We start from the raw sequence: 16,939 nt of genomic DNA on the forward strand, positions 1-16,939 counted from the left end.
AGCGAGTTGCTGAACACTGGAAACTCGGCGCGATTCTCCTCTCCTCGTCGCCCCCTCGCCTATAAACCAAGAGTTGCCGCAACAAAAGTTGCTTCGTGTAATAGCCGAATAAGCAACATCGCATCGCGCATTTTTTTAAATACACTGACAGAAACACCTCGAATTTTTAAAATGTTTTCAAGCGAATAGCAAGATAATTATTTTTTTTATTGAAACTGATGAAGGGGAAGCGCAATGCTTATTGTGTTACAAAACATTAAGTCGTTGCAATAAATGTAGTGTGGAACGTCATTACATTACTGTTCATAATGTATACCTTGCAATTCAAATTTCAAGTATTACACAAAAAGAATTCAATAAACATGATATTTTTTCCAAATTTGCCAATATTTTTTTTCCCTGAATGTAAAAAAAAAAAAAAAAAATACAGTAGAAATTTGTTCAGCGTACATGGCAGCGAAAATCTATAGCAATGTTTGTGCAGCGCAAACGTAAAATGTAGTAGTATTGAGGCACCACCGTTTTAGAACTTCAAACTACGTTTCATGAACACAACAGCCTCATACGTTCATTCAAAACAGTTCTAGACCAGATGCTGACACCAGATGCTGACAGATGATTATAAGGTTGTGATAATAGCAGACAAAACACCACCCGGGGAGCATAAGCGGCGATTCAATGCACCGGTAAAAGACGACGTTGCAGTGGTTATGGTCGGGACAGAATTCGAGCGACGCGATATCATCACCCAACTCCGAAATGAAAACCTTCGACGTGTTGCGGAAACGCATCGATCATATGATGCATTACAGTATCCAGTTCTTTTTCCATGTGGCGAAGATGGTTACCATTGTAATATAATGCAAGTAAATTTAAATAATGAGTCAACAAAAAAGTTTATTGCATGAACTTTTATGCCTACCGCCTTATGATCCGACGAAATTAATTTAATCATTTGTTAAAACATCATGCTATTACATCAATCAAAAAAATTAAAAAAAAAAACAGGCCAAATTACCCTACTAACCCCTCAAACACAAATCATCAATTCCTGTGATACGATCGGTCACCTCTAATCATGGGCATTTGTGGTAAAAGAAGTTTTATCTGGTAATGGTTTAGAGTGTTTCGAAATGTTAAAATTAAACATAGTTGATTCTTACTTAAAAGTCTTTATTTCGAAACAATAGGTATAACTGGGCTCTCATATAATTCATGGTTATTCCCCTGGAGGAAATGAGAATTTTTCTAAGTGCCCTAGTAACATTTTAAGCTTGACCGTATCCAACGATTTCACCCAGGTTTAAGAAGTTGATCACTTTTCAGATTTTCCACATAGCGGCAGGTCAACATTAGTGATGAGCGATATTTCACCACCGGTGATTTTTTCACTGTGATTGAAAAATCGCAAATCGCAACTGCGATCACTTTTTATAAGTAGCAGTTCGCTTCTATGAACTGCGATTGCGATCGCAGTTCGAACCAGTGATTGCGATCGCAGTTCGAAACTGTGATCGCAGTTCGAACCTGTGATTTACGATAGCAGTTCGAACCTGTGAATTACGATCACAATAGCAAATAGCAGAAAAGTAACAACTTTCTTCAGGGTATTGTATATATCGTATATGCTATTTTGCGTCATAACGGTTTGAAGTTTTGAGTGTAACGTTCTTATAATTTTTAATAATGGCAGGAAATGTATCAAGGAAAAGAAGTGAAGTGTAATTTTTGAAGTGGTAGATGAAATATAATCAAAATGGAATATTTTAATTTGTTTTAATAAAATTTTTAATTTTACTTATTGTTAAAACCAAATTTGAAAGCTTTTTGTGTTGAAAACAAGAATTGTAACTAATTAATTTCAGAAAAAATATGGAATAAAAAAATTACGGGTTTTTAATATTTTCCCAAAGATTAGGAAACTCCCGTTATTAATTTGGTCTTGAAAATATTATTAGCGTGTATTCAAAACATTCTGATGGATTATGGAGTTTATAGTTTTTCTTTGAAAATATTAAAAGCGGATCATACCAACATACAAATGAACTATGCAATAAGCTCTAAGTTTCAGGTAGCCGAACCGCTCCAACATTTGCGAAAATGTAGTGAAAAAGAAGGCGTAAAAACTTGATTCGAATTACAGGAATCAAAAGAGAATTTACCGCCAATAACGACAAAAGGTTCAGTCGTTCCCACGACAGTCGGGTGTACGTAACTGGATGGGACCTGGACTTGTATTCGGCCAAACACTGTCAAATCGGCAGAATCTGCCGCTACAACAACAACAACAACAAAAGAAGGTCTCCGTTTGAAAGTCGACTTAGTTGCGATCGCAATAGCAATATAAAATCACAGTGATTTAAAAATAGCAATCACTGAAATCACAGTGATTTAAAAATCGCAATATCGCTCATCTCTAGTCAACATCAACATGTTTATTCCATCTGGGCTGTTACGTTTGGTTAGTTAAACCGTTTTGAGCTTTCTCGTTGGCATTTTCCGTGGCCATCTGACAAGGTCCTATCCACTACGATGAAGAAGCTAAAATAGCTCACGCACTTCATCGGGTCCGAGGAGACATAACGCGTCTTCCTCTGTTTGCTTAAGGAATTGATGGCAAACTACTTGCTTGGATAGATTACATGCACAAGCGGGGAGATTACCAGACTTGAATTACTCTGTCTGCATATTCTGAGTTAAACTTATTACTTTATGCTCCGGTTTTTCAATTTCTAGTTGTCAGCCAAGGGAAATGGCATTTACGCGAAGTTTGCGATAATGCTGAATATTAAAATAATATTTAACATAAATCACTTGCAATAATATTTCAGCTAACACAGTTAATTTTCAAATGTTGCAGTTTTCATTATCGAAAGCGGATTATGTCTGTATGCATGGGTAAGATGGTGAAGTGGCACACTTTTACCATAATTTAAATTTTTCATTTCAAGGCGTGGTTCAAGTTGGCTATCAAGTCAACAGAGCTGATGTCATACTATGTACGTATGTACATAGTTTTGCACACTTTCGATTGTCGGATGGTCAGGATTAGCTAAGTTATAGGATTTCATTAGGCTTCTTTACTGGAGGCATACAGGCCTCCCTAAGCAGGGGTTTGATGGGAGGCATTAAGAGGCATCCGGAGTGAAAAGTTCTGATAAGTTTGCAGCTGCCTCGTCTGCGTTTTACTGCAACCATGCGACCATATTGGATTTTGTTGCGGCTCTGTACTTTGGTGATAATAGCGTTCGTATGAGGAGTGAAGGAGAACAGACTATCAAAAGACACACCTAAAATTGTAGGGTTATTGATAGTCGGAATCTTAACGCCATCGCCTGCAACATTAAGTTCAAGTCGGTACTCCTTCGGTCAATTTGTGAATATGGTTGCTGTGGATTTAGTGGGGGAGGGTATTAAGTTCCGTGCAGCGAAGAAGTGAGAAAGGCTGGAGAGATAGCCGTTTACGTTTGAGCAGAATCCATCGATTTCAGTGCCCGATGTCGTTATCGTGGAAAATATTATATGTTCATTTTGATTTTCGATTGTAATGACCATCGTAATTGAGAGAAAGAACAATGGCAGAAAATAAAAAAACTTAACGCCGACACTCAAGAGGAAATGAAGAGAGAAGAGGGTAATTTAAAATTTAATCCTAATTCTAAAACGTTGCAAAAATAAAAACACGAAAAACGTGTAGATTTTTTTAAATTTGTCTTGCTTTAATTCTAATAAATAAATTTATATTGTTGAAAGACGTAACCAAATTTTTGGTTGCTTTATTTCTTTGGTATATTATCATTTTACTTCCCCCAAATTTGGAGAATTTCAACAATACGTTTGGGGAAGTAAAAGTTGTAAAAGAGCATTAGTGTAGTTGATTTCGAAAAAAAATTTTGTCAAAGAAATGAAAACAGGGAAATAAATATGTAATCTAGTTTCCAATATTTTTTGTCTGAAAAATCGGACAAATAATAACCTCAGCCCCATATACATAATAGTCACTTTATATTTGTTCGTAATAATATACATTTGCATATAATTCTATAACATTTAAAATGCTGCCTTAACATTTTCTTAAATATTTCCTGCAGCTTCACTACTATAATATTACAAAATATGTATTGTTACAAAAAGTAGTATTAAGTTGTATTTGTATTGCCATATGCATCCCTTATTATAGCTGTAGGTATATGGAATAGCATTTGTCTTGTTGTAGACATCTGGCGCCGCGGCTGTCTGCTTGTCGAAACAATAGACATCTGGCGCCGCACTGTCTGCTTGTCTACTTAAACAATTGCTGAGTCTGGCGCCGTATAGCATTATGTTCTGGTAATTTCCAGACGCAATATTCTAGAAGGACACGTCGGCATCAGCGAGAAGTGCGTGGCTATATAAGCCGTGGCAGCGCCAACGTAATCAACCAGTGCTAAGAGTAAACTGATATAGTGTAGACGAGTTGTAAAATAAAGAGATTTTGTTGAAGTGAATTAAACGGCTTTTATTTGTCAATCCAGAGATACGAACCTAGTAAAGTAAAACTAGAAAGGAGTAAATTCGCAACAATTGGTGTCAGAAGTGGGATTGTCAAATAATCCGAATTCAAGATGGTTAAATTCGGAGAATTAAAAATTCAGCAATTAAAAAAGGAACTGGAGGAGCGTAATTTGCCGATAAGCGGGCAAAAGGCGGATCTGCAGGCACGATTACGTGAAGCAATGGAAGCGGATGGAATTAATGTGGACGAGTTCGAATTTAATGGGCCAGAAACTTCTACAAAGGTAGAAGAACAACGAACATCATCAAGTGCAGACACGAACATGCTGTTAGTGGCCATTAAGCAAATAATAGCAGAAAATGCAGTGCAAACAGAAAATCGTCTGGCACAGCAAATAGCTGAAAATACATCACAGTTAAAGTCCTGCCTTACACAACAAATGACTGAAAATAATACGCAGTTCGAAAAGCGTTTGGTTCAACAGATTACGGAAAATACTACACAACTACAAAAACAAGTGCAAGAGAAATTTTCAAAATTTGAAGACGAATTAAGCACTTTAAAAAATGACGAAGAAAATTTAAAATCAGAAGTTCTTCAATTAAGTAATCGTGTGCGAGAACTGCAACTACCTGGCCCTGCACCATCAACAAATAATCAAAGATTGAAGGCACCCACATTCGATGGAAGTATTCCATTTCAAATTTTCAAACTTCAGTTTGAAAAGACAGCAATGGCCAATAACTGGAATGCAGCGGACAAAGTGGCGTCCTTGTTTGTATCATTGAAAGGACCTGCGGCAGAAATCCTTCAGACTATTCCAGACTGTGAACGGGACAACTATGAGGCATTGATGAGTGCGATAGAAAGACGATATGGTAGTGAGCACCGGAAGCAAATATACCAGATCGAACTGCAAAATAGGGGCCAGAAAATGAACGAGTCATTGCAAGAGTTCGCAACTGAAATAGAACGACTGGCTCATTTGGCAAATGCAGATGCACCTGTGGATTACATTGAGAGGGTAAAAATTCAAAGCTTCATAAATGGAATTCGTGATGTGGACACCAAACTCGCCACATATGCATTGCCAAAAAGAACGTTTGCTGAAATGGTTTCACACGCCCTCACACAGGAAACAGCTTCGCTACTAAGTAAACCAGCACACAAAGTACAAAGAGTTGAAATGGAACAACCGGCGCTGATGGAAGAAATATTGAAGACTCTGAAGACAATTGCTGCACAGCGAGTAAATACAACAGGCAGATGTTTCAACTGTGGAAAAGCGGGTCACTTTGCCCGAAATTGCAATATAAAGGTAAACCCATCAAAACGGAAACAACCAACAGAACACCGAAAGGGGATTCACCACAAAAATGCGGATGCATTATCACGTCGCCCTTGTCCACTGGAATGTAAACATTGCTCCAAATCAGAAGGAAATGCAAAAGCATATTGGGCCCAATGGAACAGCATAAACCTCGTTAATGGATACCTTCATCGTACCTGGGAAAGCGAAGATGGCAAACAGTCTCGTCTGCTGATCATAGTACCGAAGTCCATGATCCCGAAAGTGTTAAAAGAATATCACAATGGACCTAGTGGAGGGCACCTTGGAATTACAAAAACTATAGAGAAGATTAAACAACGGTTCTACTGGATCGGTTGTCGAGATTCCATAGCAGAATGGATAAGTAATTGCGTAGAGTGCATGGCGGCTAAAGGTCCTAAAGCCAAAAATCGCGGTAGGCTACAACAGTACAACGTGGGATCACCATTTGAACGAGTCGCAATAGATGTTGCAGGTCCGTTCCCAACCAGTACGGCCGGAAATACCTACTGGTTGTCATGGACTATTTCAGTAAACGGCCAGAAGTATATGCCTTACCAAACCAAGAAGCGAAGACAGTAGCCGAAGCGTTTGTAGAAAATTGGATAACAAGGTTCGGAGTGCCCGTCGAATTACACTCAGATCAAGGCAGGAATTTCGAATCTTCCATTTTCCAAGAAGTCTGTACATTATTGGGCATCCACAAGACACGGACAACAGCGTTACATCCACAATCAGATGGAATGGTGGAGAGATTCAACCGAACGCTCGAAGAACATCTGCGGAAAATCGTTGATAAAGATCAACGGAATTGGGACAAGTGCATCCAGATGTTCCTGCTGGCGTATCGTTCAGCGAAGCACGAGACAACTGGTTACACGCCAGCAAAGATTATTTTCGGATCTGATCTACGACTCCCTGCTGATCTTAAGTTTGGAACGAATCCTACAGCTGTAAGAAATGATGATCAAAAGGTTTTGAAGAAGGTGATCTGGTCCTGTTGTACAATCCACTTCGAAAGAAAGGCTTGTCCCCGAAACTGCAGACAGCCTGGGAAGGACCCTATATGGTGATGAAACGATTTAATGACGTGGTATACTGCATACAAAGAAATGGGAAAACACGATGTAAAATGAAAGTAGTACATTTGGAGAGGCTCGCCCCATTTGGTTCAAGAGGATTTGTGCCTAATCGGGACGATTAGGCTTTAGTGGAGGGCAGTGTTACAAAAAGTAGTATTAAGTTGTATTTGTATTGCTATATGCATCCCTTAGTATAGCTGTAGGTATATGGAATAGCATTTGTCTTGTTGTAGACATCTGGCGCCGCGGCTGTCTGCTTGTCGAAACAATAGACATCTGGCGAGGCACTGTCTGCTTGTCTACTTAAACAATTGCTGAGTCTGGCGCCGCGGCTGTCTGCTTGCGTCTGGCGCCGTATAGCATTATGTTCTGGTAATTTCCAGACGCAAGATTCTAGAAGGACACGTCGGCATCAGCGAGAAGTGCGTGGCTATATAAGCCGTGGCAGCGCCAACGTAATCAACCAGTGCTAAGAGTAAACTGATATAGTGTAGACGAGTTGTAAAATAAAGAGATTTTGTTGAAGTGAATTAAACGGCTTTTATTTGTCAATCCAGACATACGAACCTAGTAAAGTAAAACTAGAAAGGAGTAAATTCGCAACAGTATAATATCTGTAGACAAGCTAGCCTGTACACATTTAAAATGTGTGTAGTGTGTACAGTTTTACTCCTGCCTACCTATTGCTGTATATGGGGAAAAGTTATATATATCAACTGAGATCTTAACTTTTATCCAAAATTTCGAAGTAGATTAAGTATGATAGAAAAAAATTAATAACGCAATATTCTTAGGATATCCATTCTCATCCCGCCTCTCCGCCAGCCGTTTGTGTTCTAAACGTACTGGTCCCACTCTCGCCTGGAACCATGAAAGGCCACTACCTTTCCGGAAGGTGGATAGCGGCTTTGAATGGGGAGAATGCTGTACAAAAACTACAAAGGCAAGTGGTAATATTCCCAAATAAGGCATCCTCAATTTTCATAGCGACGCCAAAATACCTCACGCTTTGGTTTCGAGAGGGTGGTTTGTCGGATCCACTCAAAAGATGCCAGAAGGGACACATTTTCCAAGGGTGATAAGGAAGAACTGACGGACGCTAACTTGAGGAATTCGTTTTGGAGACATCAGGCATGTGAGTGCCTTTTTTGTGTTATTTGTAGCGAAGATCGATTTATTTTTGTGACTAAGAGCAGGGAGGACAGAGCAGCCACTCCTTCTCTGAAATGGGTATATTAGCTTTAGTGCGAAGTGCGTCCAGGTAGTAAATCTTAAAGGAAATTTGGAAACACGAATTAGGATCTGTACTGTAAGAAGCTTTGATCAGCGACTTAGTGATCGCAGCCATTGCCATTGATGAATACTCGTATGTTATAATTGTCCCGAAGGCAAGAATTTCTGAAGTTTTTAACTGCACAACGGTCGAAGTGTAGGGCACTAGAAAACCACGACAACCTTAGATAATTTAAAGTAAAGATTTTATTTCGTTGGTTGTCGTCAAACAGTTACAGTGTCAAAAACAGGGTAACCAGAAAGCACTTAAAACTGCATTACATCAGACTGCATCAAGGAAAGTTTTGATAATGATCTAAAGCAACCGATTGATTTGAAGTTTGTAATTAACGCTATTAACAGAAAGCCCATTAAGAAAATCAACAGCATTCTAGAAGACAAGATAAGAGACATAAATGTTATGCATATGGTACCGCACATATGACTAATCGGGACAAACAGGCTTGGGTGGAGGGCAGTGTGACGAACACTAATGTCAGAACTTAATCGATGAATTAACTACCTTGCAAGAGGGAGGTAACAGATTGCACAAATACATTGAAGCATATCCAGCTGTTCACCAACACTGTTACATTTTATGCAATTTTTGTGTATTGCGTCAAACACTTTCAGAGCTGGAATGTTTCGTCCATTCGTACGACATGACCTAGCCAGCGCAGCCGCTGTCTCTTAGTTCGCTGAACTATGTCAATATCGTCGTATATCTGCTGCGTTAGTTTTGCAACTCGAATTATTTTCTCCAGAATTAGGTTGAAAAAACCACACGCAAGAAATTGTCTAAAACCTCGTTTGGTATCGAACGACTCGGAGAAGTCCTTCCCGATCCTGACGGAGCTTTTGGTGTTGCCCAACGTCAGCTTACACAGCCGTATTAGTTTTGCAGGGATACCTTTTCGTGCTGTCAAAGACAGTATTAAAATCGACGAAGAGGTGGTGAGTGTCGATTCTCTTTTCACGGGTCTTTTCCAAGATTTGGCGTATGGTGAATATCTGGTTGGTTGCTAGCCGACACATCAAAAAAACATTTTTTATTACAAAAATATATTAACACGATATTTTTAAAACTACATCATAACATAACATCAAAACATAAAAATTCTTGTTTTATTATTGAAAATTTGACAAACTGGCAGCTTTTTTTTCATTCACAATAGATTGAAATTGGCCATTGGTTGTTGCCAACGAAAATGCAGCTACAATTTTGAGGATTAAATGGGAGTAAGCAACGGAGTTATCTTCAGTAACTCCTGAACTAATTCGGATTAATGCAGTGTTTTTTTCTTTTCTATTATTTAATTCGTAATAAATTCTTGTAAATAAACAATAAGGATTGAGATAAATTCGAAGAGTTTGAAAGCGTACGCAAAACTGTTTCAAGTAAGAACTATCTGGTGTAACTAAATAAAAGGGATCAGCGTCGCGTTTTTTACCGGACAGTTTTAACACCGACGCAGCATCCCTATATAAAGTGGTAACTTTGCGTCAAAGTCTGACTTAAATTCTAAAACTGGTACAAAAGAAATGCAGACAATTTTACTTTTTAATGCGCTGTTAAAACGAAATTTCCAACGCTCAGCATTGCCGCCGCGTTTATACAGGTATGCATCATACAAAAAGATTGAAAGTAATTTGCCGCTGCCGCTTTTATTTAGGGACGGCGTCTCCTGTTAAGCTCCTTCAATGCTTTGTTAATAACGCCCAACAAAAGTTTCACGTTCCCTTTAAATCCTTAGCTTTTTCCAACCATTTGTTTGGTGGAGTTTGTCATCGTTAAAGCTTTTTAACCAATCTGGGAATGCTTCCAGTATTTCACCAACGGGTGACGAGATTGTTGAAACACAAAAATGATGAGATGTTAGGGGTGGCGCAAGTTGTTTCAGCAGCAACTACGTCGACGCTAACAGCATCCTAAATGTACACCTGTATGAATATGGTATAATATTTAAGGAAGCTTCCACAAGAGCAATAGCTCAGTTAACGCGCGACGTTTGAACTCGCAGGATCGCAAGTATATTGACGGAAAATGGTACCAGTATTTGATTGAAATTGATAACACTATAATAAAAGTAAATTTTAGTACCAGAAACAAGTGCATACGATTTTATGTGATAAATGAGAATAAACTAGTAAAGTGTGTTGATGAAAAGAGCCTACAAATACAAAAAATAAAAATACAAAAATGAGCGTCTGAGTTACTTGGTGTATTGAAGAGTTGGTCCCCCACTATACTAATTAAATAAGTTGAAATTGGTTTGTTTACCCTGTGGTATTAACACATTACATATAAATTGGATGTGAATGTTTTAATTTCGTTAGCGCTCGTTTAATGTAAAAAGCTTGTCATCGTAGAACAAAAACAATGTGCATATATGAATAGATAAAAATACTAAACTGATAATTTTAATTAACAAATTAGCTTTTAAAAGTTGTCATCAACGACATACATACTCGTACGCATTTCCATATGTCTGGATAATGTAGTTACTTGAATTTTTACTACTTGTGTAAGACATATAATTGAAATTAGAAGATATTCCTTTCCTGGTATAAGTATGTCTGTATGTCAAAAATGGGTTGAATCTGGTCAATATTTCCCTTAGTCCATGTATACCTAATAAAACGATTTTCGAACTTCTGGCTGTCTTTATACCATATACATATGTATACGGGCCAATATCTTGAGTTATCTTAATTAAATTGAGGGAGCATGTTTTTCTCATGACGGTACATTTCTATGCCTAAAATGGGATGAAAACTAGCCTCAGACCACATATAATATATTTATTTTGTTGGTATGTGAGGTGTCTTAATGAATCTCAGAGAGCATATGTTTCTGTTATTAAAATGTAGAAATGCCAAAAATAGAATAAATCGGGCCAATACTCGTACTACACATATCTCTCATGAACCTACGGCAAAAGCTTTTATAAACTATGCAAGAATCTTAACTGAACACATAATATTGAACATACTTTAGTTAAATTCCGAAAATATGTGAAATTATATTATACTACATATATTGCTATTCTAACAAACCTTATTATGTTACTGGAGAAAATGAATGGAGTTAATCTAGACCAAGGTCTTGAGGGACTATACCAGTGTAACCCATGAAAAATTAGACAATTTTCGTGAATTTTTTTAAAGAAAGTACGGGATCGAATGTTTTGAAGTCTTTTGGACATATACATATCGCTCATTTCCTGCAAGACCGGCATAAATCAAAAAACGTGAATTTTGAGTTAATGCTGCAGAATTGTTCGTTATATCATACTTCATGTTGAGTGAAAAATTCATATGAATACCTCTTATATGCTCCGCTTGAGAAGAGGTGTAAGGTTGGAGTCACCGTGTAAGGTTGTAGTCAATTGAAAACTTTAAACGCGTTTTCTGGAAACTCGATTTTTTTGACTTATACCGCTCTTGCAGCAAATGAGCGATATATAGCATATATTTTTTTTTTACAAAACTATTGAAAAATAACTGAGTTATGTGTTGTCTTCGGAGGTGTCAAAAAAAGTTCGCTAACTGCTGTCATGATTCCGGCCAAATGAGTAGCTGAAACAAAAAAATTCAAAAAAATTTATTAAAGTTGAAGGTATTTCCTACAATTTACGATTTTTGAAAAATATTAAAAATTAACAAAATTACGAAGTTCTGAAAAAATCGCGTTTTTATATGTAAAAAATGGTAGTTTTTTAATGCCAAATTTACAATTTTCAACCAATCAATTGTAAGTCATTGTATAGTAAATATATCCAAGAATACCCAGTTTCAATTTGAAGTCGATCGGCCAATTTCTCGTTGAGTTATGATGCCAGCAATTTTGAAAAATGTCGTTTCGAGAAAAACGTGTTTAAAGTTTCATTCAAAAACTAGTCAAAATATGACTTTACCGATATTACAGGATATTTTTGAAAATATAAACTAACGAAAAAGCAAAAAAAAAAGAAAATCGATGTTTTGAAAGTGTCATACTGGTATATCTCTATCTTAATCTCATTTTCTAATATTATCAATTCCGATCTTCTAGTTTACGTCTCTCCGGCAAAATTTGTGTTAGATATAGTTGTATCTCATTACAGGATGATTTTATTATTCTTTTCACTGACGAGAAGTAAAATATAGTTATTAAACTAAAATTTTTGAGTCTACAACCTTAATATAACTTAATAAAATACCAAACTTTAACCGGAACTTAGCCCTTCCGTACTATGATCTATAAATGGATATAATATTTTACCTAAGCTTTTATATAGCTCAAAGAGTTTGTCAGTTATTAAAATAGGTATGTAAGAATTTATTAACTGAGTGTTAGTTAACATTTTTTATTTAATAAAAAAAATATGCCTTAGTCCCTGATCTAAAAAATAATTTCTTGTTGGTGACAATTCAGCACTTAAACTCACCGCTATTAGGTAAATCTTTGAAAAGCTCGAATCGAAGCGGCGTGTAATTTTATAGATGGCATAATATGAATTTATTATTAAAGTTGCTTTTTAAGGCATAAAATAGCGGCCTCATTCTGATGATAAGCATCTGAATATAGACTTCAAAACAGAAATTCTATTATCGCCACCTCGCTTTGAAACGTACTTTATCACACTGTATTTCTGAGATTGCAATGTTTTCACTTCCTTTAAGGATATGTTTTTGTGTCGATTTGAGTGATTTTCAAAGTCAGCTTATCTTAAACTAACTAAGATGTACAATTTTAATTACCATTTAACAAATAGTACAGACTTTGTGCAAATTCCACGCAATTCTGTAAGCAAACAAAATATGTGATTTAAAACGTCGTAGTTGAATGGAGAACAAAAATACTTAACGCTTCTTATATTTCACTCTTTCTTCTCAAAGGCAGGCAAGCGAGCAAATGCTTGCCATTGTACTTGCTGACATGATGAGGTCGTCGCAAGATTATGTTTTAAGTCATTAACTAAAAAGCTGGATGCCTTGCGGTGAAAATAGTCACATCTTCATACTTTATGTTCTATAATTGTTAAAACAAATTATTACATTAAATACTGCTACACAAAATGAAAAATAAAATGTGAAATTTGTGTTTTGTAACTTAAGGGAGGGTTGAGGTTTTTGGGGTAAAAAAAGACTTTTATGGACTGAGTAATTTTATTCGGAACTTTTGCACATTATTGACCATACTTTTTACAATCTAGGGTAATTTTTTCATGCAGAAATATTGAAACACAAGCTGGTAACAGAGCATCTCCCAGAACGTTTTGAGAAAAAAAAACTTTGTGTGTTCACCATAACTCGGCTGGAAATTATCTCCCCCATCGTTATCTGATAATTGTTTTACATTTAAAAATTTTTGGCGGCCATTTGATGTGAAAACTGTTATTTTCCACTAAAAAGTTCCGCCATCTTGTGTGTGGAAAACAACCCAAAAAAATTTGTACTAAACGATGGGGGAGGTATTTTATAAATGTGTACACAGTTTTGAAATTATAGTCAACTCGGACTTTGAAAAAGTAATTTTGTCAAAAGTATGAAATAAATTCGCAAAAAAAAGTAATTTTTTTTTACCAAGATAAGGTTTTCTCCTCTATTAATTAACAATCCGTACCCAAAAAGAAATAATTTTTTAATTAGAATAAAGTCACAATTGGGAAAAAATATCACGAAATGGCGACTGCCTAAAAATAAAAAAATAATTTGTGTGGGACTTTTTGACTGTTTAATATTTTTTAAACTCAGTAAAATTGAATTTGGTGCTATGGATAGTTCCAGAAATAGAAAAGTCTATAAAGAAGACTATACAAATTTCAGGTAAATGGATCCAGTACAACCTGAGAAATCGTGAGTATCGTTCTGAAAAAGACAGTTTCGAGAAAAAGATGTTTAAAGTTAAAAAAAAATACTTATGTATATCTCTAAAAATTATTTTGCAAATAACAAAAAAAACGATTTTTTTTATTTCGATAGCTGCCAAGACTACCTCGGCAAATCTGAGTCGCATAACGTAATTTGTTATTGAGTTATGTATATCAGTTTAGCAGTGTGAGAAGATATGGAAGAGTACTTGTGATTTTCTGTGATCAATTAAAAAAAAATATATCAACTTCGTTTAATATCTTACATTTTGCCCAGTATAGGGTTCAACTTTTATGGCAGAAATAATTCAATTAGATTAATGTGGGCTGTATCATACTGTCCCTCCGAAAAATCACTGATTTTAAATTAATGCGGGCTGTAACATCCTGTCCTTCCGAAAAATCACTGATTTCGCGATTTTTTTAATGTTGAAATTAATTAATCAGTCCGATTTATTTTTATAAATAAATACATTAATGACGAATACAAAATGTTTTTTGTTTATGTTTTTTTACTGGGTGTATAATAGTTAAATAAATTGTTGAAACGACATTATTAATCTGTAGGAAAGTCGCTAACGCACTAAGGAAGCTTTTTTATTTTTTTTTTTAATTTAATAAAATATCGGCGATTGGAATAAAAAGTATCGAATTTGAGCCTTTTTTCGACAGTTTTTCGTAGAAAAAAATAGAAAGATTAAAAAAAATAACAGCTTTCATAACGCAATAGCGAATGACGTTAAAAATGTTTTCTCCAAATAAGAACTAGATATTTTCAAAACTCTTCCTTTGAGAGTAGAAAGAACACCATTTTGAGAAAAACGCCTTTAAAGATTGGAGTCGTTATGTTCCCCACTCTGTTCCCTTTCTACAAGAAATGCTGTAGCGACCTCAATAGTTTGAATGTCGATTTGAGAGAATGTTTATTACATTTCACACTGAGACCTCTCAGGGAAGTATTGACCCGATTCAACCCATTTTAAACACAGAGATATTATTATCAGGAGAAGATTTTCTGAATATTTTAATTGTACATCTCTTACATTAACCGATATTTTCTGTCATAAAAACCCTCCGTACTTCCAGTATTTAGGGGCTTTCACAGTTTTGCTGGGATTTGAACAATTTTTTGGTAATAAGTTGACATACCATAAAGGAATTGTTAGTGTAAAGTTTTATCGCATATATCAATCTTTACACTCTCAGTAAGAGTGCTTATGGGATTTATTCTGAGTGGATTTGGCTTTTGCAGCTGTGGTGGTCTAGGAGATATGTAAGTTAAGCCTATTAGAGGACGGGGTGACGCCCACTTTTTCAAAATTGTTAACGCACAGTTGTCCCTAGCCACTTCGATTTCCTATGCCAAATTAGAGTTCTATATTTTATTTTATTGCTTAGTTGTGGCACTTAAAACGTTTTTGGTTAATGGAGTTTTGTGGGCGTTGTAGTGGTTCGATACGCCCATTTACGAACTCCTTCTTCCTTTTTTGTCAAGGAATATGTGTACCAAGTTTCATCAAGATATTTAAATTTTTACTCAAGTTACAACACGGACGGACGGACAGATAGACAGCCAGCCATATTTAAATTCGTCTCGTCACCCTGATCATTTATATACAGTGTAAATATACATACAACCATTAGGTGAACAAAGCTATTATACTGTGTAGCAACATGTTGCAAGAGATTAAAAACGACTCGATTGTTTTTCTTTAAAGTCTAAATGTAATTAGTATATTATTGGACCTTATCAGTGTGGCTTTAGACCTGGAAAACCAACAAACGAACAGATATTCATCATACGCCAAATCTTAGAAAGACCCGTGAGAAAAGAATCGACACACACCACCTCTTCTTCCATTTCAAAGCTGCTTTTGACAGCACGAAAAGAAGCTGTCTTCATGCCGCGATGTCTGAATTTGGTATCCTTGCAAAACTAATACGGCTGTGTATACTGACGTCGTGCAACACCAAAAGCTCCGTCAGAATTGGGAAGAAGCTCTCCGAGCCTTTCGATACCAAACGAGGTTTCAGAATCCCTATCATGCGACTACTTAAATCTGGAGAAAATAATTCGATTTACAGAACTTAATCGAGAAGGTACTATCTTCTATAAGAGTGAACAACTGCTTGCGTATGCTGATTATACTGATATCATTAGCCTCAACACTCGCGCCGTTAGTTCTGCTTTCTCTAGACTAGATAAGGAAGCAAAGAAAATAGGTCTGGCAGTGAACGAGGGCAAGACAAAATATCTCCTGTCATCAACCAAACAGTCGTCGCACTCGCGAGTTGGCTCCCACGTCACTGTTGACAGTCATAACTTTGAAGTTGTAGATAATTTCGCCTATCTTGGAACTAGAATTAACAGCAACAACAATGCCAGTCTCGAAATCAAACGCAGAATAACTCTTGTCATCAGGTGCTACTTTGGACTGAGTTGGCAATTGAGAAATAAAGTCCTCTCTCGACAAACAAATACCAAACTCTATAAGTCACTCATTATTCTCGTCCTGTTATGTGGTGCAGAGGCATGTACGATGACAACATCTGATGAGTCGACGTTACGAGTTTTTGAGAGAAAGGATCTACAAAAGATGTATGGTCCTTTGCGCTTTGGCCACGACGAATATCGCATTCGATGGAACGATGAGCTGTATGGGATAAACAACGACTAGCTTGTTAATTCGGTTATAATCGTGTAAGCGGTGCCTACGCCAGTAAAGAAGAAGAAGAATTAGTATAAAAAAAGCATTGACAAGTAACATCACAAAATAAAGAAGAATTCAAGATTCACTTATTTATACATAAATAAATATTTCTTAAAATTGTTTTGCACTGCAATGCCTTCCTCCAGAGTATTTTTCTTATTAAATATAAAATAAATATTTCAATCGAAATTATC

At 36.3% G+C, this 16,939-nt stretch overlaps 1 protein-coding gene across 6 annotated transcripts in view; it reads left to right on the forward strand.

Annotated features, from left to right (window-relative positions):
- The first annotated feature begins 10,077 nt into the window (after nt 1–10,077).
- LOC105223466 (nitric oxide synthase) overlaps nt 10,078–16,939 on the forward strand; it is a 296,079-nt gene continuing 289,217 nt past the window's right edge. For 2 of the 6 annotated variants that reach the window (XM_049449814.1, XM_049449811.1), the window contains exon 1: nt 10,078–10,450. The gene's annotated coding sequence lies outside the window, so the exon portion shown is untranslated. The remainder of the gene's footprint in view (nt 10,451–16,939) is intronic. The other 4 variants (XM_049449819.1, XM_049449833.1, XM_049449824.1 and 1 more) reach the window with 4 other exon arrangements.

Source organism: Bactrocera dorsalis, chromosome 1, assembly GCF_023373825.1.
Source record: "Bactrocera dorsalis isolate Fly_Bdor chromosome 1, ASM2337382v1, whole genome shotgun sequence".
NCBI lineage: Eukaryota > Metazoa > Arthropoda > Insecta > Diptera > Tephritidae > Bactrocera > Bactrocera dorsalis.